General features: G+C 40.3%; 1 protein-coding gene across 3 annotated transcripts in view; it reads left to right on the top strand.

The window, feature by feature from the left end:
- Positions 1–25571, top strand: part of LOC111221141 (ras-related protein Rab-27B-like) — a 68788-nt gene that overhangs the window by 17957 nt on the left and 25260 nt on the right. The window contains exon 1 of one of the 3 annotated variants that reach the window (XM_022744482.1): positions 15258–15310. The exons of 1 other annotated variant lie outside the window; for it this stretch is intronic. The gene's annotated coding sequence lies outside the window, so the exon portion shown is untranslated. Of the gene's footprint in view, positions 1–15257; positions 15311–16023; positions 16177–25571 lie in introns of those variants that run through there. One more of the 3 variants, XM_022744480.1, reaches the window with a different exon arrangement.

Below are 25571 nucleotides of genomic sequence, written 5' to 3'. Positions count from 1 at the left end.
CACTCTGTTCCAGTTGGTGGCAGTAACGCATCACAACAGTGTTTGCAAACTGCTATAACCTTAACCTGGAGCGCGTGCGGTCGGTGGGTGCAGTAGGGAAGGAATTTCTTGTTGCTTTGGACATTGGGGCTGTGGTGTGATTCTCACTCAGGAACACTGTAATGATACGCTCCTTATAAGTTGACTTTTTAATGCACTTTAGCCTAAAAGTTTTCTTTAACCTCATCATATATTTTTCTTCAAGCCCTCGCTCTCCCTTTTTTAAAAATGTATTGCAGCAATGTTTAAAACGTGTCATTTTAGTACTTGCACATGTACTTTTCAGTAAACAGCTGTTTAAATCAACAGTGGCAGACTAAAAGCATCACCTCCTGCAGCTTGTTCATCATGTAAGTCGGCCCTGATCCTAAGGTGCCCGTCCAAGGGGCCACAAGATATAAATGTTAAGAGTCTCCGTGAGATTATTAACAGATAAATAAAGATAAATAAAACCATAAAAATTATATTGACTGTTTTCCAAACGTTTCCTGATAGTGGAATACCAGATTGTTCTATATCCATAATTAAAGCTGCAGTTTAGATATAAAAAATTGAATCGTTTAGTTTCATCCTCCTCTTTCTTCTGCTCTTCTCTCCCCCCTCTCTCTCCTCCTCTTCATCCCTTTTTTTCCCCTGAACTCTTCCTCTTTCCACTGTCTTTTCCTCATTAACGTCACAGAGACATTGGCCTTCAGATGAGTTGCGGTCCACAGGCAGCAGCCTACAAACTACAGTCAGACTCGCTCTCCTCTCTGGATGGTTTGGAGGAGGAATTCATTATTTATGGCTGAGGTCATATAGAGCTGAATCCACTGGGAGTCACTGCAGCTTCCTGCCATACATCCACACTTAGGTTATTTATTCATTCTGCAGACTGTGGAAGGACAACATTTAAATACACCTTAAATATCAAAGTTGGAAACAAGTTGAGGAAGCTTAGATGTTTCATGTATTAAAACACGTAACAAATATTATCTGTTAAAATGGAGAGAAATCTTTAATAAATCATTCATTCAAAAATGAGTAATTATAACATAGTATTCATTTCATTACCCTGATTTAGTCATTTGTACCCACATTATTAAATTTGTTTCCTCAGATTATTAAATTGTGTTCTCCTTGACAGTAATTATTTTCATATTAAGAATTTAAGTGACACTAAATTATACAACATCATCAGTTTTGATACCAAGTTTATGCTTTTTTTGATACTTCCGACATAAGCAGCTGTACAACAGCTTTTATAACAAATTATGAGGAATTACTCTATGTGTTCAAACAATAAATGCTAAGCTATGCTAACCAGCTCCTGCCTGTAGCCCCTTGTTTAACGGTACTGTTCATCAGCCCTACATATTTTATTAAGCTCTGAACACAGCACAGTTATTGGCCGGCCCATGTGTTCTGTTTACTGCAGCTGGAAACGAAAACCTCGTTTGTGTTCGACGTCTCTTCCCCGCCGGTGTTCATCAGGCTAATGCTAAGAGGCACAAACTGAGGCTACACACTTTTAACCCCCGTTCTGCTTTTTCTACCCGGCATGGCGGCAGCTGCTGTCGCCCTCAACACGAGTAACAGACACATTTGTGTTACGGAACTCAGCTAAACCAAATTTTAAAATCCAATTTCAAAAAAATCAGTTTTTATATGTGCTGTCGGAAAAATCACCTGTTTTTTTTAACATATTAGACAACAATCTATGTGATTGTGTGTGCAGCGCGTAATCAGACAGTCCTGGATGACTGAATGTCTTTATGTCTGGTAGGTAAATTTTTCTTATTTGAGATGTTTTCAGTGAGAGCTTGAAATAAATAAAAAAAAAAGAACCTTTAAAGTGCCTATATTGCAGTCCTGTGTGTCTGGTTGTGTTTGTTTGCTGCAGTAAACGTCAGACTGCTTGGAAAAGCATAAAGCACATATTTAAAAATCTGCACAGCTGCTATTTGACTCAGCTTAATTTCATTTTCTCTTTTCTCCTTAAGTCGTTTTAATTTCTCTCCTTCCTCTCCCTCTCTCTTGTCCTCCTCTTCCTCCTTTTGTCTTTTCTTACTTCTTTCCATTCTTCCTCTCTTCTATTTTCTCTGTTCATCATTCTGTTCACTTTCTCCTGTTCCCTTTTATTTCCTCATCCTGTTCCTTCCCCTGGTCTTTTTGCTCTATCTTTTCTTTTTCCTTATTCCCTCCTGCACCCTCGCCTCTTCCTCACACTCTTGACCTCCTGATGCTTCCTCTGGTCCTTCCTACTCCTCCTCTTCCTCTAACTCCTTTCTTTCCTTCTCGCCGTCTTCCTCCTCCTTGGTCCCCTCCTCTAACTTCTCTTTTCTTCCCCTCCCTGACCGCATTGTTTTCTCCTCCTCCTCCTCGTTCGGGCACTCGTGACTCATACGCTGAGCTTCAGCTGACGTGACTTCATTATAAGTCAAACAGAGGCGTCTCTTTCTCTCTCACGCACATAAATATCATCAGCAGGCAGTGTGTGAAATATGAGAAACAATAAAAAACACTGGTAAATAACTAAATGACACACACACACACACACACACACACACACACACACACACACACACACACACATATGGCAGCACATGATGCAAGACGGCTCACACTCCATTCTGACTGTCAAACGCACACACACAGGCGATCTGCTGGAGGCTGGAGACTCATCCATTTTTAAAGCGCAGCGTTGTCGTTAGCCTCTTCTTCCTCCGTACCTTCGTTCTTTTTCCTGCTGCGTTTCTTTCCTCAGGTCACATGTTTTTCTTTTGGGCTGATGAGTGAAGTAGACCGTTCTCCAAGGACGAACCACAGCATCACTTCTTTGTGAAAATGCTCGTGTACCTGACAAGCACTTCTAGCTGTGTAAATGACTCTCGTCTGTCAGGAGGAGAGGTGGTGACAATGTTATAGAGCAGAGTTCATAGCAGGGAGGAGGTCGGAGGTGGTTGAATTGGTTTGACACGAGGACACTGCTCTTTGTTTCCCATTTCCTCTCAACAAGTCAACTTTGGTTTCATTTAAACATGGCCACCATCATTTTTTAACTTTAACCAAGTTGCTTTTGTGCTAGAGGCTAACTCTGCCTTAACTGGGAAATTAAGTCAGTTATTTGAGGGTAGTGGGTTATTTCAGAAGGCATGAACTAAAGCCTTCATTCGTCCCACGCATAAATACATAATATCAAGAGAAAAAAAAAAAACACATTAGTAGGGATTTGTCCAAATCTAAAAAAGTAGCAGAAAAGGTCGCCAGATCTTTTTAAATGTTCTGGTTGATCCAGGAGTAGTACGCTTTAGCAAGACTGTCCTCCTGTAAGAAACAAGCCCATAGGTCGTCTGTGCAGCAGGTTATTATGACCCATTGTTATGTTTTGTTGCTAGGCGACATCTAGTGGTCTTAGTAATTATGACAGGAGCAAAGGGAAAAGTGCGGTGACGCACTACAAAGAGGGACAAAGGCCACGTCAGGAGGAGGCAGTGGTGGATGGATGAATATGACTCAGGAGAGCGGCGTTCCATTCCCATCTTGAAGTAGCTGCTCATATTGCAACCATGACAACAAAGACCGTGTAATGTTGAGGAAGTAGGCATACTCATTTTAACCCAGATCTCGAACTTTTCCTTAATCTAACCTAGCCAGGACCGTTATTATAGTAACCATGGCGACGGCGGTAGGTACGACCTATACAGTTGTTCAGGTTGGAGCAGTTGTTGGCTTTAGCTGCTTGAGTTTGGCGTGTGGCATCAGATCGTTCATGGTGTTGATTAGATGGCGGTGCAGTCTTTTTCCAATTTGAGTAGAATCAGGAGTGTAGAGAAGGCCGCAGCTGCAGCTTGGTCAGCAGGGATGTTCGAGTCCTCTGGGACCACGCAGAATACGACCTGCAGAGGGTGAGGATCAATAACTGTGCCTCAGGCGGCGCATGTGAATGGGAGTCAAAAACCTCAAGCACCAAAAAAATATGGCTGTGTGTGTTGGAGTCACACCCTCATCTTCTCTTTTACCAATCTGCTGCTCTTCAGATGGAGCTTGTGAAGTGTGTAAAACTGTGTCTCATTCATACTGATGAGAAATAAACTAACTGCCAAGTCCTGCCTGAGCCTATCTCCTCTCCTCTCTCCTCTCTCCTCTCCTCTCTCCTCTCTCCTCTCTCCTCTCTCCTCTCTCCATGTGATCTAAGGATGGGAATGCAGCATTAATGACTATTTTCATTATCAATTTATCTGCCAGTTATTTTCTCGATTAGTCGATAAGTTGTTTGGTCTAAAAAGACTAAAAAGATACTTGGAAACCGCGAAAAATGTTCATCACAATTTCCTAGAGCACAAAGTAACGTGTCATTCAACCAACAATCCAAAACCCCCAAAATATTATAAATGTAAAAACATGTAAACATATGAAACACTCATGAATTTACAGTAGAAGAAGAAGCAGGTAGTGGATGGATAGTAGCCCACGGCCTCACTAGCAGCTCTGTGACTCGAATGAATGTGACTGAGAAGCAAACAGACAGATAAACCAAAGCACAAACTGAAGATTTGACCTGGTGACGGAGCTAGATGAAACGTCAAAGGATCGCCAGTGACATTAGGATTCATCCTGTGGGCACCGTGGATCTCAGTCAGTCTGACATGTACAGCTCAAGCTTTTGCTTGAAGTGACTTGGGCTGTCACTTATTTGTCCAAACGTGAGAAAGAAATAATATTCAAGCTGTTTGAATTCAACATTTACGGTCTCTGAGCACAACAGATCATTAGAAGCAGTTTGCCTTGTGGCTACCAGAGGGCGCTCTTCGTATTCACTATCAGCTTGATGTATCATTGACGTAACAGTAAACTAAGTCAATAAATCAAAATAGAGGACACTAGTGAGCAAGGCCGTGCTGATCAGATAAAGTGTGGAAATATTTTGGGTTCTTAACCGTAGATGGTAAAATTACTATAAAATATTTTTTCCACTCTGTAAAAAAGCAACTGCCTTTCTCTACGATGAGGCGAACAAACCTGCTAACTGCAACCAGGAACGAGTGGAGCAACATCAACTGTACAACCTCGTCTGACTGCTGACTTTTCACCACACTCATCCTCAGCACCCGCACCAGAGACTGGTAAAAGGCCGACACCCTTAAGCAGTGGTGATTCTAGGGTCCGGTGGAGCCCAAGGCAAAAATTGGGAAGGGGCCCCTCCTATCAGTGTTCATCACCATTACGTAATAAATACTCAGACACCAATGAAAAATGTACGAAATATAAATGTGAATCTGAATGTTCATGTTAGTAGGATTTTCAAAATAGAATTATAAAGAACAAGAAAAACCTAAACATTATGTTTTAGCAAGTGTTTTAGCCCGCAGCGATCCCAAAAAAAAGCCTGCGAAATCCTGGAGGGACTGGCTATATGGGCTACATGTTAGTTTTAATTTGTTCAAAATTGACTTTTTAAGACTGTGACAGCCCTTTTAAATGATCCTGGAAAATGAGACTGACTGACAGGAAGCCGCTTTTTACTTTCACCTCTTCAAATCACCAGGAATATGAAGGATAACAGGATACAGATATTTCCTTCCTTCGTTTCCTTCAAGTGGCCGTTGTCTCGCTCTGGAAAGAAAATCCTCAAACACACAGCTAATGTGAACAATTGGAGTTCATTAAAAGTCAGATAAACACACCATTTGAAGCAGACATTATCCTCACAGACGGGCATCAATTCATACAAATGCCGTCATTCACCTCCATTAAACTGATTTGCTTGCCACTGGAGCTGCGGTGTTAATCTAAAAGAAAACAGGAGGCGGTCGTTACATCAGCGACTGCCGTTTCTGCTGACTCGTGGACATCACCGCAGCCTGTTAAGAGCGTGACATTAAGACATGGTGATCGGCAGCGGAGCCACAGTGGTCTCCATTGTGCCGGCAGGAAACAACAATGTGAGCTCCTCCCTGAGTCACATTTTGTCTCAACAATTAGTACCTGTTCTCCTCAGTGTGTGAGCGGCTGATGTGTTCGGACTCAGCATGTTGGCCTCACGCAGGATGTCTCGGTTCAGACGTGACGTAACCCAAGATTGCAACATGAATTTTATCTTTTCGTACTTAAACTAGACTCAGCTTATGGGGATAAAAAACATTTTGTCTTAAAACTTCCTTCGGGGTACAACAACACATATAGAAATATATGATTACAAGTGTTTCCCTCTTCTTTTTTTGTTTTCTTTTTAGCAGGAACATCCCCCAGTCCCTCAAAGAAGGCCTTGAGGTGAAGCATATACAAACACAGTCTCTGTATAGAAAATAACACAAATAATAAATTATAATGTATGAATAAATATATCAATTATGCAGAAGATACAACATTCAAATACATACACTTGTGAACATTAATTGTAATAAGTAATATAAATAAATAAAAAGTGAAAACAGGAAAATTATATAAAGAACCTACAGAGTAAAGGAGAAAGAAGAGAAAAGAAAAAGAAAATTATAAGAAAAAATAAAGAAATAAATGAATATGAGAAAGAAACTGGGGCAGGGAGGGAGTGTAGGCTGTAGTGGCAGGGGTGGGGGGGGTCAGTCAGGGGGCAAAGTTTGTATAGGGCTGAAGTATTCTATGAAAATACATGACAAAATGTCATGTATGTTAATGTGAAATACGTCGTCTTGCTAAAAGAGAGGTAAAGGCTAATATGTCTAACTGTGAGGAATTAAAATGTGAAGAGTCAACAGAGACCCCAAATATCACTATAAAAGGGCTCATCTTGATACTGATCCCCAGAACCTTTGTCAAAGTCGTAGAATAATCACTCCAGAACTGCTGTAATCTGGGATAAAAGAAAAACATACAATTCAATGACCAAGAGGAAGGACATCTCTGGATGTCAAAAATTGTCCTACAAAAGAAAGGCTGAGATCCTAGTGCTGGGTCAAGAGGTTTATAATTAGCAGCCTCAAAGGTCAGGGGGTCACCAAAGTCATTACAGTTCATTCTCAGGACACCATGAACGAAGTTTCATGGTGGTCCATCCAGCTGTTTTCAGTCTGGACTAAAGAGATGAACTGACAAATAGTAACATTGCCAACCTCAGAGTCGTGCTGCTAGCATGACTTATAGCATGAGTTATAACTGATACCAACCCAGATTTTAATATAAGCATCCCTCCATCATCTCAGTAATATTAAAAAAAAAAAAAAAAAAAAAAAAAAATCCTGTCCATCCCAGTCAGCTCGAGTAACACGTTCATCACCATGTGGTCGTCATCAGCAGTAGTTTAACGTGAGGCCTCTTTTTACTGGCTGAGTGAAAGCCTCAGCTAAAATGTATTTGCCCGTATTGTATCTTGATTAAGACAAAAAAAATGTGATCATATGGATTCACTCTGACTCCTGTTCATCACAGAGTTGACTTTGCTCCTATAAAGAACTCAGTGGTCCTCCTTCATGCTCATAGTCACAATAAATCCATTTGGTCAGTGGTTAGGTTTTCTGTATCTAAATTCCCATATTCAAATTCAAAATCAAATTCTGGAAATAGAGTGTTCAGCTTGAAACACATTCACCCCACTGATCAACTCTTTGCACCTTACTATACCATGGCTACTGTTATCTGTGTTCTGTGTTGTTGGAGGATTTGCTGATTTCTAAAGTTTGAGTTTTTAAAAACACCTGAAGAAAAAAGAATAATCTCTACTTTTTCTGCTGTTTGTAAGGAGCAGCTGGGATTTGAACTGGTGACAGTTTACAAGCTGTTCAGACAATGACTTGGTTGTGTTCTGCTGAGTGCCAGACCCTGGGTAAACAGTTTTAAATGAAATGGGAAAGGACATTCCTGCAGTGTTTTTAACAGGGCAGTAATAGACACTGTGTGACTGAGTGATAGTTTTCCACCTTCAGCTCAGCTAAGACCTGACCGCTGCTTCTGAGTCTGAAGTGAGTTTAGTTGAATCAAGAAGAAACAGTGAGTACAGTACAAAGCAAACAAATGAGATATGACAGGTTGATTAGTTTAAACGGTGCTCCACTAATTTAACATTGCGATAATATAACGTTGACTCACAATGGACGCAGAAGAATGAGAGATATCGCCTTTTTTTTTGTTCCATTCATTCTTCTTCCTTGACGCAACCTGGTGCCTATATTACCCACAATGCATAACCGATCAGTGACAGCTTGTTTAGAGATTAAGGCGTGTTCTGCTAGCAGGGGCTAATGTAGCCTCTAGCATTAAGCAGAGATGAGGAGCTGATGATTGGTCATTTGTACTGGCTCCAGCTTCTTGTTCAGTGGACAGATGAGAATCTAACTCTTGACAAGAAAGCAAATAAACACATTTCCCAAAATTAGTTTGTTAAATTTTCTTATAGGTGAACTGAAGTTAAAATTACTTTTCACTAAGAAACGACACAGTATGTATCCTTGGTGCCTGCGTTGACTTGTATTTATTTAATCAAAATTGTAATTATATTAAAAAAGAAATGTAAACATTCTTTATTTTTTGCTGTGACTCAGCAGATCAGTGCTATTGTTAGCAAGATAGGCTAACTAGCGTCCACTTATTGACTGGAATACAAACTTCTCTGAAATGTTGAATATTATAAAGAGAAAGACAGCTTAAATCACTGACAGACACACACACACACACACACACACACACAACGATATGTGGGCTTGTTGAAAAGGGGAGGCAAATGCTCATCTTGTATCAGAGTTGGTGGGGCGGGGCTATGACACTCTCCAGTCAGTAGTGTATCATTGAAGTTGACAGCGTGTCTCCCAGCAATGGCGGCCCTTAGTTGTCAGTCAGCAACAGCAGGGAGTCCTTATATGTGAGAAATATTTATATTTTGCTTCATCTCTGACAGAAAAGTGTGAGGTAAATTTGATCAGGCAGATGAGGACCAGAGGGGAATGTTTCTACTGCAGGTTGCAGTGTTTTACGTTGGACACCAGTGATTTGTGTGTGTCCTGTGTCAGCCTGTTAGGTTTGTACTATCAGTTATGGAATGTGGTTGCATGCTTTGTCTCTCTCACACACTCTCTCACACACACACACACACACACACACAAGCAGCACTTACTGTCCTCTCACCAGTTGACCCTGTTGAACCGATGCTAGCTACCTACCGATGCTATGTGTCTTTGTTGTGAGCATTACTCGCTGTGAGCTGATTTCCATCTCCATGTCCGTTGTGTATCTTTTCCTCTGTACCAGCGAGACCCATCCAATATATTAAGAGAATTAATTGCTCTTGTGCGCCTCTCTCAGGTTCACTGGCAGTTGTTGCTGTCTTCTTCTTGGAGCGTGTTTATGCTTCATGTCGATGTCGTAGATTGGTTTGGAGCCAGTTGCCCTTTTCACATTCAGCCAATGGGGAGATGAAGGATTGTAAATGTTTCCCATCATCTCTGCTGCTGCTGGGGTCAGAGTTTGGCGCCGCTGTTGATGCTAATTTAATGGAAGAAAACACACGGAGACATGCATATTTAATACGGATAAGGACATAAGATGAAAGAAAAACCATGTGTATTGTTCAAACACGTCATGTGGGTGGTTGTGTTGTCACAGTAATTCCATTGTTTGGTCCAGTGGCCTTTCACATCTCTGCCTGCCCTCACTGCATTTCCCTATTAAACAGATCATGTGGAACAGAATGAGGAGTCTGAACTATACATGACACGGAGTGAATTCACTCTCCTGCTGATGCCGCCATGTTGCCCCCCAACCCCCACAACAATACGATCACTTCTGAGTGCCTTGTAAACCTTCTGCTTTCAGCTACCTCAGCATGAAGTAGTCGTCATTCTCCAAATCATGATCTGCCAATGATTCATTTTAAAAAGGGGCGCGATTAACCATTATTTTTTATTATCAGTTTTAAATTGATGATTTCTCAACACAATGTCCGAAGCTTTCAGCCCTGTCTTCTGTGGCTGGAGTTTGGTCAGTTGTCATGGAGGTGGCTTTTGTTTATTTTCATCTGTCCTAAGTATGCAATTTCATGATAACAGGTGATCATATGTAAATAGGGAGTGTCGTCTCTGTTCTGTTCCCTGCTCATGTGATAAACAAAACCATCTCTTTGATAACTAAGAAACTGGAGACCACGGGATGTGGCTCAAAACTGCCAAACTACAGTTTCCATCTCAGTCTGTGTAGATCTTTTTTTTTTTAATTACAGCTGATCTGAGAACAGCCTGTACTTAGACTGAACAAGAAAATAAAGTCAGACCTGACTGAATCCCAGCTGATGGAAGAAGAGTTAGGGTTCCTTGGTGTGGGCTAAATCACTAACAGTCATTTATTCCTGTGGCAGTCAGACTACACACCACCTACAGATAACTTGCTGTCGGCCACAGGGGTTGTGCAGTATGTGTGGTGGAGTGAGAGATTTCTTGCGTTTTTCAGTGAGTGTGTTGCATAGTCGTACTTATTCATTGTTAATGTAATTTGCTTGTGCTGTCCTGACAACTGTGGTGAAGCTCAGGGTTCACCCTAAGAACAGCTGCTATATTTAGGAAAATGTTCACTGTATAAACATTGTAGCGGCTTATTTGTCTGGTGTTAAAAAAAACACAAAACGTTAATGCCAATCAATTACAGGTCATGTATGTCCATAGGGGTGGGTGATCTGATGATCCTATATTGTAGACAATCTTACTTTGCCGTACGAGCTACTTTTCAGATGATTTGTACAGATCACATCATTAAAAGGTGCTATGTGTAGATATTTAATTTTAAAAGTTCAGTTGCTGCTAACAAGCCCATCGTTAAATGTTAAACAGCTAGCCCGCTGACTGTAGCTAGTGATGACAGTCCTAGTTCTGCTCTGCATGCTTGGTGAGCTTGCCATACCGCCACATGTACCAGTTCTCCACCCGAGCAGAACGAGAACCACCATCACCAGCTGCAGTCCAAGATGGTGGAGTTACAGTCCACCTGCCTGCAGACTGGGAAACATGAGGTGGGACGAGCCGGAGCTAGCTGGTCAGCAGCGACTGAACTTTCAAATCAAAAACTTATATACAGCACCTCATAAATAAATAACAGCGCCGTCCAAACGAAAACTCCGTATGAACTAAGCAAAAAGTGTGAATGGCTGTGACACAATTTGTAAACAGAAGACAGCACTGAGGACAAAGAACAGCGTCAAAGTGACAGATTTAAATCACAACTTCTTGTCAGGACTTTCAGAATAAAATCAGAGCAGAAACAGGATGCAGACATTTGTGAGTTGGGCCTTTGAGCAGAAGTGACAGGCTTTGTGTCCAGGTGACCAAATGCATACAACTAGTGATCATGAGTTCAACTAAAGAGATTGTGATATGATCTTTTGGCCAGATCACCCACCTCTAGACCTACATATACACAGTCGTGTGCAAAACACCGAACATCAGTACGGACGTTTGTGCAAAACCCTGGATTTACGTTCAGTGATCTGTGAATGACATTATTAGTGACATAGTTGCGTTAAAAGTTGTATTTTAAAGTTGATTTTAATCAGCAATAGATATGAACCTGTAGACCAAAGCAAAAGAGGCAAAATTCAAGTTAAATTGTGGCTTTTGTGCTCTCTGTAATTTTCAAGTATCGGTCTTGGAATCATTAAGAAATCTCTGTGTGGGTTCCTCTTAGTTGGTGTGAGATTTGTTTTGGCAGCGTGAACCAGAGCCTGACAGCAGATGTCTCACGCCAAAAGAGTGAGAGTTGGCAACCCAGACTGAATCAGTGATTCTCAACAATATTTAACCACTCAGCTGGTCTGCGTCAGCTGCCAGCTAAAGCCTGCAGCTCCAACATTGATCCAGCTAAATTACTATTATAATGTCTGGAAAATAGCTTGGAGTTAACAAGGTTTGGAGAGTCTTCCTAAAACACATGCTAAAATTAAGAGATTCCGGCAGGTATTTTTCCTGGAAAATCTAATACCAGGATCTTAATTCATTCAACCCAAAACTGGATCCAAGGGCTGCAACTGGTGATTATCATCATTATCAATTAATTTGTCAATTATATTGATTTAATGTCTGAACAGATAGGGAAAAGTGTTCATCACAAGTTCAGAGAGCCAAAGGCGATGTCTTCAAAGGTCTTCTTATTCAACCAACAGACCAAAAAACCCAAAGTTATTCAGTTTACAATCAAAGCAGAAAATTCCCACATTTGAGAGATGCACACAGAGATTGTGCAGCAGTTTTGTTTTCCAGAAAAATGACAATTATAAAAAAACAAGTATTTTTGTCAATTGACTAACCAATAATCACCTAAACTTTTGTGCAATTAATCACATATCCACATGCTGCTCATGAGAGAGAAAACAATCTGACATCTCTTGCTTTTGAAAGTGATCTGAAGTATTTTAATGATGTGAAATGTGCAACATTTGTGGCAAGTATGGCCTTTTGTTTCTTTACCATAATAGCAGTAGATATGCATTCTTACTAGATTTGGATCACAAGCTAGAGAGGATATGGATTTATCTAAGAAAATCAGAAACGAACAGAAGTTCACAGCAGAGCAGGATGGCCTTGTGTAAGTGTAACCTTTAACAGATAGAAAATATATAAAATGGATAAAAGATTCTTGCTTTGTGATGATAGCAGGAGAATTTCTCTGTTCCTGACGCTCTCATCTGGCCTGGTATCATCTTAAAGAATAGAATAGAGCGCACAGAGAGGTTGGCTGAGATGAATAAATTCTGATGTAACAGAAAATTGTCTCCTGCTGTCAGTGTTTCCTTGCAGAGATGGCGATAGATCTTGTTTTGTCATGGTAACTGTCTATGTTGTGGTTAGGTGGCCTTTAACGTCGCCTAAAGGTCACCAACATGAGCTGCATGATGCTTCAGCATCTGGACACATGGACACTGCTAACCAGCTGAGAGAAGGACATATAGGAGATGTTTTCTTTTCAGCCACTTCTCTCCGGTCACAAATGTTGGAATGATCAGAAAAGGCCCAAATTGAATTAAAATGATTAAAGACAACATGTACAGTTTTGTAATAAAAGAAGATATTATATTTAAATAGATAATTCATTAATTTCATGTTTTTTTCCATAAGCTATAGGTTAGTCAGTAGTAGCCTCGATCTGCTCTTCGGACACGCAAACACACCTTCCTAATAGTATCTCTGACAGGAAGTAAAATCTGAGGCTGCTGATTGTTTTTCACAGAGAGGCTTGAATGAGTTGAAAAGCTATATACAATCTCCACAATCCACCTGCTGTGCATTGGAACTCACAAGGAAGCAATGTCTTATAATTACGCAAGATCATTTGGTAACCGTAGTAACCCATGAGTAATAGCACATGAATGAGTGGATTTCCCCCGTGGCAAGGAGTTTCTCCACACGGAAGCCTAAGAAAATTACACAGCAGCGTATCAAAATGCAGGAAGTCATTGTAGCTTATTAGCTGTGTTGCATAATCCAATTTTGTTTAACCTACTGTCGCTTCAGAAGTTGCTCCATAAAAGAAGAAAGGTCTGCAGACAGTTATGAGTCTCAAAATGCCTTTTGAATGTTTATGTTGAATGAAATTTTATCCTGTTTAGCAACCGAGCTTGACAACGGACAGCTAATGATCTTACTAGCTTGAGAAGCTTTTTTCTCACCCTTCAATAACTTCACAAATGATTTAATAGTTACTTATCCTGAGACAAAAAATGCCAGGGGGAGTAAACAGCACAGTTCAGAGAAAACACAGAGCTATTTTGTCTGATTAGCACTAGCATGTTTCTGACGGGCTAGCATGTTACCAGTTAGCCAGCTACAATAGTTTACCAGCTACCGCTATGGCTAGCCATGAAACAATCTAAAACCACATATATAATGCAGAATGACATCATCAAAACTGGACAGTAATGTCAGCCATCTTGGTTTGTTAATATGAATCTGCAATGGGCTAGGACTAAAAGACAGCAATATATCACTCCAGTGCTCCAGACCAAAAAAAAACAAACCACAGGTGTTTAACTTAAGCGACCAATTTTTAAAAAAAAAATATCTCTTTAAAGACCTTCAGGAATCTTTATGTGTGTCTTATGTATGATGTTTGTCTTATTGTGCAAAGGGAGGAGAAGAAAGGGAAGAAGAGTGAGTGGTATCAGATGGTTTTTAGCCTTTCCTCCTTCTGCTTCTCCGGTGTCTCCTCGTGTAATCGTCACTTTGGATGATTGAAGTTTGAATGAAGCAGTGATGGCTGACGGCTCGCTGAAGACACACTGATGCTACGATGTTGCTTGGAGCAGACTGACAGAAGTTCAGTGCTAAAATATTTGTTTCTGTTTGAAATGAATAAAACGCTGGGCAGAACTGCTCTGGAAGTAGTAATATTTTCATAGGCTGTGATAACTGGAACCAAAGAAATGGGATTTTTTTTTTTTTTTTCTTTTTCATTAGCGTCTCTTGCTCATTTTATCACTAGATAAAAAGGTGACTCCTCTCCTCCTTCTCCTCTCTGATTCCTCCTCTCCTTTTTTTTTTTTACTGTGGAGTAATTTGTGAGATTTTGTTCAGAAAGGACATGATGAAAATAACTGGGAAAATAAGACCATGTTTGAACATAACTGCAGCTATCATCAAAAAGCAAGGAGGCAGTTCTCTTACACTGACACGCTGACAGTGGTAGATGACTTAGCTTGTCGTCTGTTCTCGATACTTACTCTACTTACTAAGAAATCTATTATATATAACAGTACGATCATCCAAGAGACTTCTGTGATGAGAAATATTGAGTCTCTCATTAAAATCAACTTAATTTGAAATACTATACTACAGTCAGAAGAACCAGCAGCCCCACCCACTGAACAAACATCTATCAATAATACTAATATTTGCTTTAGTTTAGTCCATTCTGAAGCCACTCTTAGTTAAGTAGCATGAAGCTGACAGATAAAATACAGAATGTATTTCCCTTTATTCAAGAGTTTACCTGTGGCTGTCCGCTGTCAATTCTTACCTACTTCCTGTTTTTATGTTTCCACGCACGCACACTCACACACACACACCCTTATCAGTTAGTGAATACAGAGCAGATCAGCCCCGGGTCATATTGGTGGAGGAAACTGTTACGTGTGTGTGTGTGTGTGTGTGTATGTGTGTGTGTGTGTGTGTGTGTGTGTGTCCAGAGCTGGCTTACTGTAGTTTGGCCCCACCCTCTCATTACACAGAGAGAGAGAGAGAGAGAGAGAGAGAGAGAGATGCAGAAAGCAGCAGAAGAGGAATGAAGGAAGAGGGAAAAGCAGAACGAGAGAAACCACAAAACTGCACCTGAACTTCAGGAGGTAACCAGTCAGCTAGTTAGACAGACAGTGAACTAATCAGTCAGTCAGGTAGTTGGTCAAACCACTTAGTTAGGTAGTTTGTCAGTTAATCAGTTAGCCAGTCATTTAGTAAAACTTCAGTAAAGTTTTTAGTTGACTGGTTATTTTGTTATTTAGTCAGTCGGTTAGTTAGTTAGTCATTATTCATTCATTCAGATATTAATTTGGGTAGTCAGTCAGTTAGTCAGTTAGTTGGTGAAGAGTCTTCTTGTTGGTTCAATGGTTGGTCAGTCACTTAGTTGGTTAATGAGTCAGTTAGTCAGTCTGGCAGTTCGTTGGCCAGTTAGTCATTTAACCAGTCAGCTATTTAATAAGTTTAATCAGTTGGTCAATTTTATTTTTTAAGATGGTGGTTAGTTAATCATTTAGTCAGTTAATCATCTAGTGTGCTATTGGTTTAGTCAGTCTTCCAGTTAGTTAGTTAGTGAGCCAATCAGTTGGCCACTTCTAAGTTTTACTCAGTCAGTTTTTCAGTCAGTTATTCAGGCGGGAATGCAGTTAGCAATTTAACCACCAAGACAACAACAGCAAGTCAGAGTCACCCATCCACCCCTGCAGCCAGTCAGCTGGTCTGTGAGGGGAGTGACTTTCTGCTCTGCTGCCTCCAGCTGAATGGTAGTCAGTCATCCACTCATCCAGTGATCCAGCTTCCCACTCAGACAGTCAGTCAGTCAGTCAGTCAGTCAGTCAGTCAGTCAGTCAGTTAGTCAGTCAGTCAGACAGACAGTCGGTGGGTGTAGATGCAGGGCTGCTGGTCAGCTGCTCGGGACGCCTCATATCTCCCTCAGGATCTCACACTGTTGAATCAGCAGAGGAGCCGCTGAGAGGTAAGGAGCTCACAGACTCAGCAGGGTGTTCAGCCAGTTTGTCCAGTAGATCAGGGAGCTGTTTGCTGACTTCTGCAGGCTGCAGGGGGAGGGTTTGTGTACAGATATGTAGACAAAAAGATGAGAGGAGAAGAGTTTTTAGCAGGGAAATGCGATCTGTGATGCTGTGGCTGTGGAATGTGATCACACCCTTTTCTACAAGTTGATAACTGCTGGTGTGTTGTTGCACTGAGCTGCATCATCCAGGCGGCTCGATGTCTGGACTCTGAGCAGCGGAGCAGCGGACCAGCGGGGACGGAAGCCGGCCACAGATTTTCTCTCATGCTCAGTCTCATGATAGTGGTGATGCTCTGAAGGAGAGTGAGAGCCTTACGGTTTTATTAGAGAGCTGACTTTGATCATCTTAGTGTTTTGATGAGGAAAGACTCACATCAGTTGAATAATTCATTCTGCGTTACTGTATTAATACCAGGCACATTCAAGAAAGTTTAATAAATAGATTAGTTTGGTCAGGCTTTTCTTAAAAAAGAAATAAGTGAGCTTGATCCTCTGGCAGAGAAAACGACAACACCTTTAACACACTGGGTTCTCTGACAAAAGCACATTTAATAATATTGTAGAAGCAGTTTCTCTGTAGAGAAAGAAAAGTCAGGCAAAAATATATAGATATAAATATAAGTAAAGACATCAGGAATAAGAGTTTTTAAATGCAGTGAAACCGAAAAGAGAAGAAAAGTAATTTGCACTGGTCTGGTTTCTTTGAGACTTTGATGGAGACTGATGCAAAGTTGCAGCTTTGACGGCAAATATTCGATCAGCATAAACCTGTGTTTTCTATAAACAGATTTGGAGATGGCACAGTGGCCAGAAACAGGATTTAAAGTTCTGCTGTTAGTGAAAAATTTCCTCATTACACCAAATGGATTTCACATGTTGCAGTAGATACACTAATTGTTCATCTGTGTCATTCATTTCTTTTTATTTCTTTTTTCTATTTACTTGAAAAGTAATTTTGGGAGGTGAGATGGTGCATAATGGGATGCTATGTGTCATGGACTGGCATTGCACCCCCGTGCCTCATCTTGCCGACGGGCACAGAATGAGCTGTGACTGTGCTGTGACTGTGTGTAGCTAACGACCAATCACTGATCCCCATTGGTTGTCCCGGTGACATTGATGTTATAATAGCAGCTTGAAGAATAATAAAACCTCAGTCAGTTGCATTTAATTTTACTTCATTTTTTAACTTTCATCTTAAAACGTGTATGTATGTAAAAACAGCAGTGTCATTATGACGTCACGAATATGTAAACGAACGTATGACGTCATCTAGAGTCATGTAGCTACTTTGAGCAGGCTTTAGCTACATTCAGTTGAGCATAGCTGGTAAATCTGGCTGGCTAACATGTTAGCAGTTAGCTCACCAGCTACTGTATTCCAACAAGTAGCTCTGTGGTTAGAGAGGCTTGGTGACATAATGAGGACCCAAATATTTTCCACGGACAAATGGATTAACTTTGCTGAGCCACTGTCTTGTGTGACCACAGCTAAATACTGGATTCCTGCAGATATATATATATTTTATTTCACATCAAAATTCATACAATTTGACTGCAGCCTTCACATTTTTTACTGTTGACAAATCTTATGAAAACATCAAATCCAATGATGAACAGACATATTCTGCTAACATGTATTGGTGTATAGCCAAAGCTCGTTTAACCTCATAGACCAGTTTTGAGACACACTGTTGGGTGGATGACATGTTCCTTCATTACCATAAACACAGCCTCTGTTTATTTAGAGTCAATCATACATTGCTCTGCTGCCATAAATATACTCTAGCACACCTAATGTGTATTAATCCGCCACAGAGGTCAAAACTCCAGAAACACTTGTAGTAAACAGAAGAACTTTATGTGACCGACACGCTTCGGCTGGTAGGTCATCATAAAATATCTCACAGGTAACTTGAATTTGAATTTGAATAAGATAGGTAAGAAACAAAAAAACGAAACAAAACGGCCAATCATGTGTGAACACATATCTGCCTATGGGGCTTCTTCAAAGGTGCCACTGAAAGTAGTCCCCATCAAATGAACCATCTACTCCTGTTTCAGTAACGTTAGCCTACAGTGTCCAGCTGTTTTAGGAATTGGTTGGAGTCTTTAAGATTATATTATATATTTAATATTTATAATATTTAATATTTAATAAAATATTTGTGAGCCATTTTAAAAGATTAAAAAAAAATTTAAATGAAATAAAAAAAAGGGCAGAGGCGTCAACACATGTTAGTTTTGGTCTTTTCATTGTATCTGTTCACAATAAGAAAAATATAAAGTAACATCACCCACATCCTTCAGGAATGTTTTGTTTTTTTTGTTAGGGAATCCTTTTAACTTCCTAAAAGCCCATTTTACCAGACATGTTCATTTACTGTCAAACTCTGACGAGTGTAGAGATGCCAAACCATGTGTTGATTAAAAAAACTATTACATTGAACATTTACAGCTGGATTCGTCCTCCAGTCAGGTTGCGTCTCTTCAATGTTTTTGCGTTTAATTAGCCTCCAGGGGACAATATTTCATTGCTCTGAACTCTTTTCTAATGTGACTTGTGAACTGGACTTTAAAGTCTGACACTGTGACAGGAGCCTTTTGAACTCTGTGGAAGAAAAAACTAAAACCACCAGCTTTGTTTAAACAGTATTATCTTCAAACTAGTTTGACTTAAGAGGGGGGAACAGTGTCATTTAAAGCTTGTAAGAAGTTAGAAAACTGTAATTAGCTGCAGGGCTCAGTGGATGTGACATAAAGTGTCTGTTCCTGCTGGTCATATCTCAGAGGCATTTCCTCTTTTATGATTTATAACACAGCAGAAACTAAGGTAAATATTTGACTTTGGCATATCTGCATAATGGTGAAAACACAGACACCATTTTGAAAGATGAAAATCACATGAGTGTGTTTGTTTCTAGTGTGTAAACCCCCCGTGGCAAAGACGAGTATCTCGCTTTCAGCCAAACTTTGAGGCATTAAAGGAAAATGTCAGCAGAAACTGAGGTGCTTTTTTTCTTAAATTAGATTCTGCAGGTACACTCACCTTTCATAGCTACATAAACTACCACAAACAATTTTCTTGATTCTGCAGCTTTAAAAAAAACAAACATATTTAGTTATGTTCTCAGTACTTACGCTATAAAAATGCTACTTAATTATAACACCAACCCTCATTCATTTTTAGAACTACCTTAGAAAAGACCAACTTTGGTTTATTTGATCAAATCTAGGCCTATTTTCTCAATCACATTTAGAAAAGGGTTGAAAAAGTTATGCATCAGTAAAGGATGAGATGGACAGAGTGCAGCAGTAGCAGTGTCAGCTTTATTTTTTTGTAAGTTACAGTTGATAAATTCATATGATTGGGGAGAAGCCATTTGTTTCACTTACACCACCCTTTCTTCTTTGTGTCTGAGTTTAACGAGTCAGCCATGTGACGAATTGTAAGACTCCCTTCTGTCTATTAGGAGGGGAGGACAGTGATGCGTGTGTGTGTGTGTGTGAGTGTGTGTGTGTGTTTTTGTGTGCGCACATGATAAAGGCATTGTGTAATAGAATATTATACTATTATAGTACATCCCACTATGCTTAAAAACCTCCACTCTACGCTGACATAGAGTACAAGAAGGTTATAAGCCTGTGTACATTGTCAGTATTCAGACTGTGACCCCATGTGTTGGTGGTTAAATCCTGTGTGTACTTGATGATGTGGCGTGTAAACCATTTCCTGTGGGTAGTAAGTGCTGTATATTATAGTAAAATGAGGCCAGAGGCAGGACATCAGCATCTTCAGATTCACATCTGCGTCACTGATTATATTTCATGGAAGCAAATAATCACCATAATAATTAGAATCTCATAGTAGCAATTGAGTACCTTCTTGTGAAATGCAATTACTACTGAAAACTTAATGCTGAAACTGAAATCCAACTGAAACTATAGTGACTAAAATATTTTACTTTAAAAACGGAGTTAATTTCTGTCATTATCTATCTTTGGATTTGCCAATAGGTCATTTTTAAGGGTTTTTTTTTTCTCTTGTTTATCACAGGATTTATTATCAGTTATTAGTTGATTGATATTAGTTCCTTAGTTATTATAACTGTGCGAAAAGGTGTGTTTTTCTACAGACAGCTGCAGATCTTATATTTTGACACACACTCACTCTTCTATTTCTGAACACACCTGGGTTGTAAGAGTTGTCCTCTGGGACAAATGAATGGCTGGTGAAGCAGTTACTGTGACAGGGGTCAAAGGTTAAAAGATTTCCAATTTCCTCTCTGACACCAGGCATTGATTGGAAGTAAAGAGATTAACTCCAAAGTCAAATCTTGACTGTCTGAAAACCGATCGCTGACACAAACAGATGTATTAGTTTCATTCATAGAAACTCTGCCAGACTTTTTCAAATTGTTAATCTTGAATTGATTTGACTCAGTGTGAACACCGTATGGCTTCAATGATTAGCTGAAACAATAAGAGACACAATCTATCAGTATTAGTGTCATCATGGAACGTATATAAAGACAATTTCATCAAGAGCAGAAGTGTAAATTTGACCAAAACTGAGGTTTCGGAGATTTGAGACTGAAACTCCTCCTGCAGCGAGACAGTATTGCTCATGTGGAGAAATTAGATCAGTTTCTCTGCCTTAGGCACAGAGTCCATGTGGTACTGCGGTAGATTTTCTACTCATTTGCTTGACAAATCTATAATAAAACAGCAGAATAAATAGCATAGATTTATAATCACCTTTCCTATGTAACAACGCAACACGACACGCCTCAAAATAGAGTTGACATGAACGCATGAACAGCAGAGATCATGAGATTTTTGAACCTAAAATAGGATCAGAAAAAGAAACTCTTAATTGGATTGAGAAGCAGAAGACCAGATGATGATAACTTTGAATTAAATTGTGGTAATAATTAGATTTTGAAGACAACACTGAATAGTTCAACTGGGTACGCAGACTTCACTTCAGTCCTCTGCTTCTCCATGAAATGTAAAAAGGGAATGGGACAAACTGATTCACAACCCACAAACAACTTTGTTGTGTAGTGACGATGTGTGGTGACGATAAGCACATTGAAAGTGTACGTGCCGGAGCAGCGAGGTCGCATCATTTTGCTTTAGGACCCAGTGGACACCAGAGAGCAGAGCGGGTGCTGCAGCTGATAATGATGCTGTGTGTTTCACTCGTGTCCTGGGGGGGGGGGGTGCGAACGACAGGACCGCAAATTCAGTCAGCTGACTGATCACATGACCTCCAACTCAACGAGCAATGAAGCAAAGTAGATTGAAGGAGAGGGAGAGAGGAGCTGAGCTGGAGACAGAAGAGTAGAGTGAAATATGAGACGAATACTGTGTGTGTGTGTGTAGGTCAGAAAGAAGCAGAGGAAAGTAGAAACAGAGTAGAACAGATGATAGATGAAGACATTTTGACTCATCTCTAATATTGTCGATGATGGCAACAGTCTCTTAAGATGGACCAGTTCCAGCCCCCTGGTATGTTGCATACTGGCTCACTAAGACCAGTTCAATTGAGTAGGGGCCATTGCTATACTATGGTTTGTAGTTACACCTGTCCTGTCATTGATATTTCTAGTTACACCTGTGCTGTTATAGTTATAAGTTATCTGTGCTGCCAGTGACATAATTACACCTGTTCTACCATTATATCTACTAGCCACATCTCTGCTGTCATTACCTTGTTAGTTTCCCATTTGCTATCATTAACAGTATTAGTTACACACACATGCTGTCTCTAATGTTAGTAGATAGATAGATAGATAGATAGATGGATAGATGGATGGCAGTGGGAACAAAGGATCTCCTGAACCTCTCTGTTCTGCAGCGCAGTGAGATGAGACGTTTGCTGCAGCTGTAGCTGCTTCTCTGTCCTGCCAGAATGCTGTGGAGAGGATGGTTGGTATTGTCCAAGATGGCCTCCATCTTACATTGAATGGATCTCTTCACAACAGTCCTGAGTGAGTCCAGACTCCTGCCAAGCACAGACCCAGCCTTTTGTGCAAGCTTGTCCAGTCTCCTTGTGTTTGTATCTGACCGGCTGAAGGCTGGGCCTTGACCTCTAACAGTCAATGATCATCTCTTGTCTTGGAGGTGTTCAGAAGGAGGCAGTTCCTGTCGCTGCATTCACTGAATGAATGTTTTGCCTATGGTTTCAAAAGCCAGTTCCATTATGGATCCGGGTCCAGGTTGGCAAAATACCCAGATTTACAAAGCTCCGAGATTAAACTCTTATTAATTTGATAATCCCTCTGGATTTGGTTGTTTATGAAGCCACAGATTTGTTAGAGGATGAAGTAGGAAGGAAGAACAAGTTCAGCAGTTGGAATTGAAGCACAGTCAATTCTCATTTCAAATAGCTTAATTGGCATGAACCAAAATATGTTGTTGCCAAAGCAGTTTATAGATGGTTTGAATATTACATATTACATAGGCTACAGTACCAGAATGGGAAAGTCTCCAAACTTTTGACTGGTACTGTATGCATATACATGATGCTGATATACTGATGCAGTCCATTTAAGACAGGGAGCTGCTGTTTCTTCACCCAGGAGAGCTGCTAGTTTGTCCTCTAGGGTTAACATTTGGAAATTTGGTGTCTTGTTGGCTATTTCCCTGTGGTGGAAATCTCTTGCTCTCTCTCTCTCTCTCTGTTTATCATGGTATAACAGCTGTAATGTGTGGGTATGCTGAAAAATGATAGAATCAGCATATGGGAAAAAAAAACCTTCTTGGTTTAAACTCTTCACCTTACAACTATCTCAGCAGTTTGTTGTGTACCAGTCTGCAGCTGTTAAATGTAACCTGGTTAAACTGAAGACATAAGGACCATTGGAGTCATGAGACCAGCAGGTTGCAGCACAATGCTCAGTTGTGTCTCTCCACATTGGTTGGAATTCCACTGCGTTCTGTTCTGATTTGTATTTGATCAAGTTTCATGTGGCTGGGTGTAATAGAATTAAGGCCCTTTACTTGAAAGAGTTTATTTCCACCAGGACAGGAATTTGAAGATTGTGTGTTAAAGTGTGACTTGTTAGTGCATCTTTGTGTTTTCAGTCTCCATTTGCTTTTGCGTAGGTTGAGTTTCTGTAGGTGGCGCTCATTCTTCTTTATCTGTTCGGCTGTGACACACGGACGTGTTGCAGAAAGACCATGAGATGTTTAAAAGCCATCACTTCCTGTGTGGCAGCGAAGAAGCACCAGACAGTGAGCAAATGGAAATGCTCTCCTGAAGTGGATATGCTGTGAGCCGGATCACTGCTGTGTTAAAGAGACCACAGACAGAGAACAGCAGAACATATTGACTGAGATGGAAATGTCACAGGTTTTTACTGCAGTACTGTAAACACAATCTGTTCAGCCACTGCTCCTTATGTGTAGCTGTTTAAATGAAGGAGTAAGACATGAGTAGGCCATTTTTATTGGCTTCTTTTATGATCAGCTACACCTTGGCTTGATTGTAGATATTTTATTAGCATTTAAACACTCTTTCATTCAGTCTACATATGATTTAAGAATAGCTCACAACGCAGCTCATCAGAGAGGTGTTCTTTTTTTTGGTGCAGTTGGTAAATGTTGTTGCTAAAACACATTGATTAAAAAGGTGTGATCCACCATTGTCATGGCAAGATATTGTTGGTACAAAGCAGACATTTAAGCTAGAGTAAAACTTATGACATTTTTGACAAATTTGCTCAGAAGATAAACCTTTTCCCTCAGCAACTATTGAATTAAGTGCCTTGAGATTTTGTTGTCGGAGGATGGCTTCTACTGACATTGGTGATGCCCTGACATTTCTTACGTGCAGCCTTCACCTGCAAGTCAAACTTTCACTTATTCTGTAAAATATCTCAATTCTCTGCTATATTAATTTGCACAAGATTTTGCACCAGAACAAGGTTGATGTTTGACCACTGACTGTGAAGTCTTGGCAACTATTGGATGGAATGTCGTGAAATTTGAATTTGATTAATTGGAACACCTTTGGTGATGCCTCCCTCTAGCACCACCGTCAGGTCGAAATTTTTATTTATCCAGTACTTAAAACTAATGATTTTCCCATCAGCTTCAGCTGTACTTTGTGTTTAGTGCAAATTAGCCAGCGTTAGCATGCCAACATACTAGAATAATGGTAAACATGTTAAACATTATACCTGCTTCATCTCTGCATGTTAGAATTAGTATTTGTATTGTCCCTCCTGCAAAAAACAACCCCATAGATCGTCTGTACCAGCAGCTAATTATGACCCATAGCTATACTTTATTGATGATTGGTGACCTCTGAGGGCTGTAGTAATTATGACCACGAGCACCATGAGCAGAGTTGGAAGTCATGTAGTATCAAGCATGTATGTCAAGTCCACATTAGGAGCAGGTTGGAGTGGATGGATGGATACACAAAACATGACTGTGACATGGAAGACCACTCTCTGTTTTTCATTTAAAAGCATTAGCCATCCTTGTTTGTTTTATCCATGGCCATAACCTTAACTTATTGTTATTGTAGCTAACCATGATGATGAAGGCCTGTAACCTTAAGAAAGTACTTATTTTAACCCAGGCCTTCACCTTTTCCTAAACCTAACCATGTAGTTTTTTTGCTTAAACCATGATTGTTCCATAAGCTTAACCATGTGTGTGTTATTGTAACCATAACGACAAAGGTCCCGTAAGATTGCTGCCACAGGGGAACTATTTCAGGAGATGCTCCTATTGGTCATAGAAGAGGGTAAGGACAAACAACCTATGGTTGACCAGGTTGGATTTAGCTCAAAGCACTGCTGTCCCTAAGTTCAGCCCCACAGTGTCCCCTCTAGAATCAAAGAACATCAACAAGAAATGACAATCATGACAACCCTGACAGTAGTTTTGGGATAGTTTTCTTTGGAACAAAATGTTGGATGGTTAAAAAGACCAATGATCGAGCGCCAGTGAACTCCAGAACTCCAGATTTGAACCCCCAACCCTGCGAGTGTTAGTGTTTTTCTACAAACCTGCAGTACGAGCCGGACTCCCGCTCTTCAACCACCTGGTCCCACGTCGTCTTCCTCAAAGTATTCCTACATCCATGCTGACCTTTCAGATCCAGCTGTGTGAGCTGTCTGTACAGATGTTAGCCTATCTCCTGCTGTGGGATTAGGGAGGGATTGAGGAAGCCCTGGTGGGACTCACTGATGGATAAATAGACACAGTGCACCTGAGCAGAGTGTCTCATATTCTATCTGATCAGACTCCAGAAGCCAGTGGACTCATGAAAGCAGTGAGACTATGTGGTTCCACTTTAAAACCAGTTTAACATATTGG

Source organism: Seriola dumerili, unplaced genomic scaffold (genome assembly GCF_002260705.1).
Source record: "Seriola dumerili isolate Sdu_G_001 unplaced genomic scaffold, Sdu_1.0 BDQW01000081.1, whole genome shotgun sequence".
Classification (NCBI taxonomy): domain Eukaryota; kingdom Metazoa; phylum Chordata; class Actinopteri; order Carangiformes; family Carangidae; genus Seriola; species Seriola dumerili.
The sequence above is the reverse complement of the archived record's forward strand: the minus strand, read 5'-3'. Positions and strand labels throughout refer to the sequence as shown.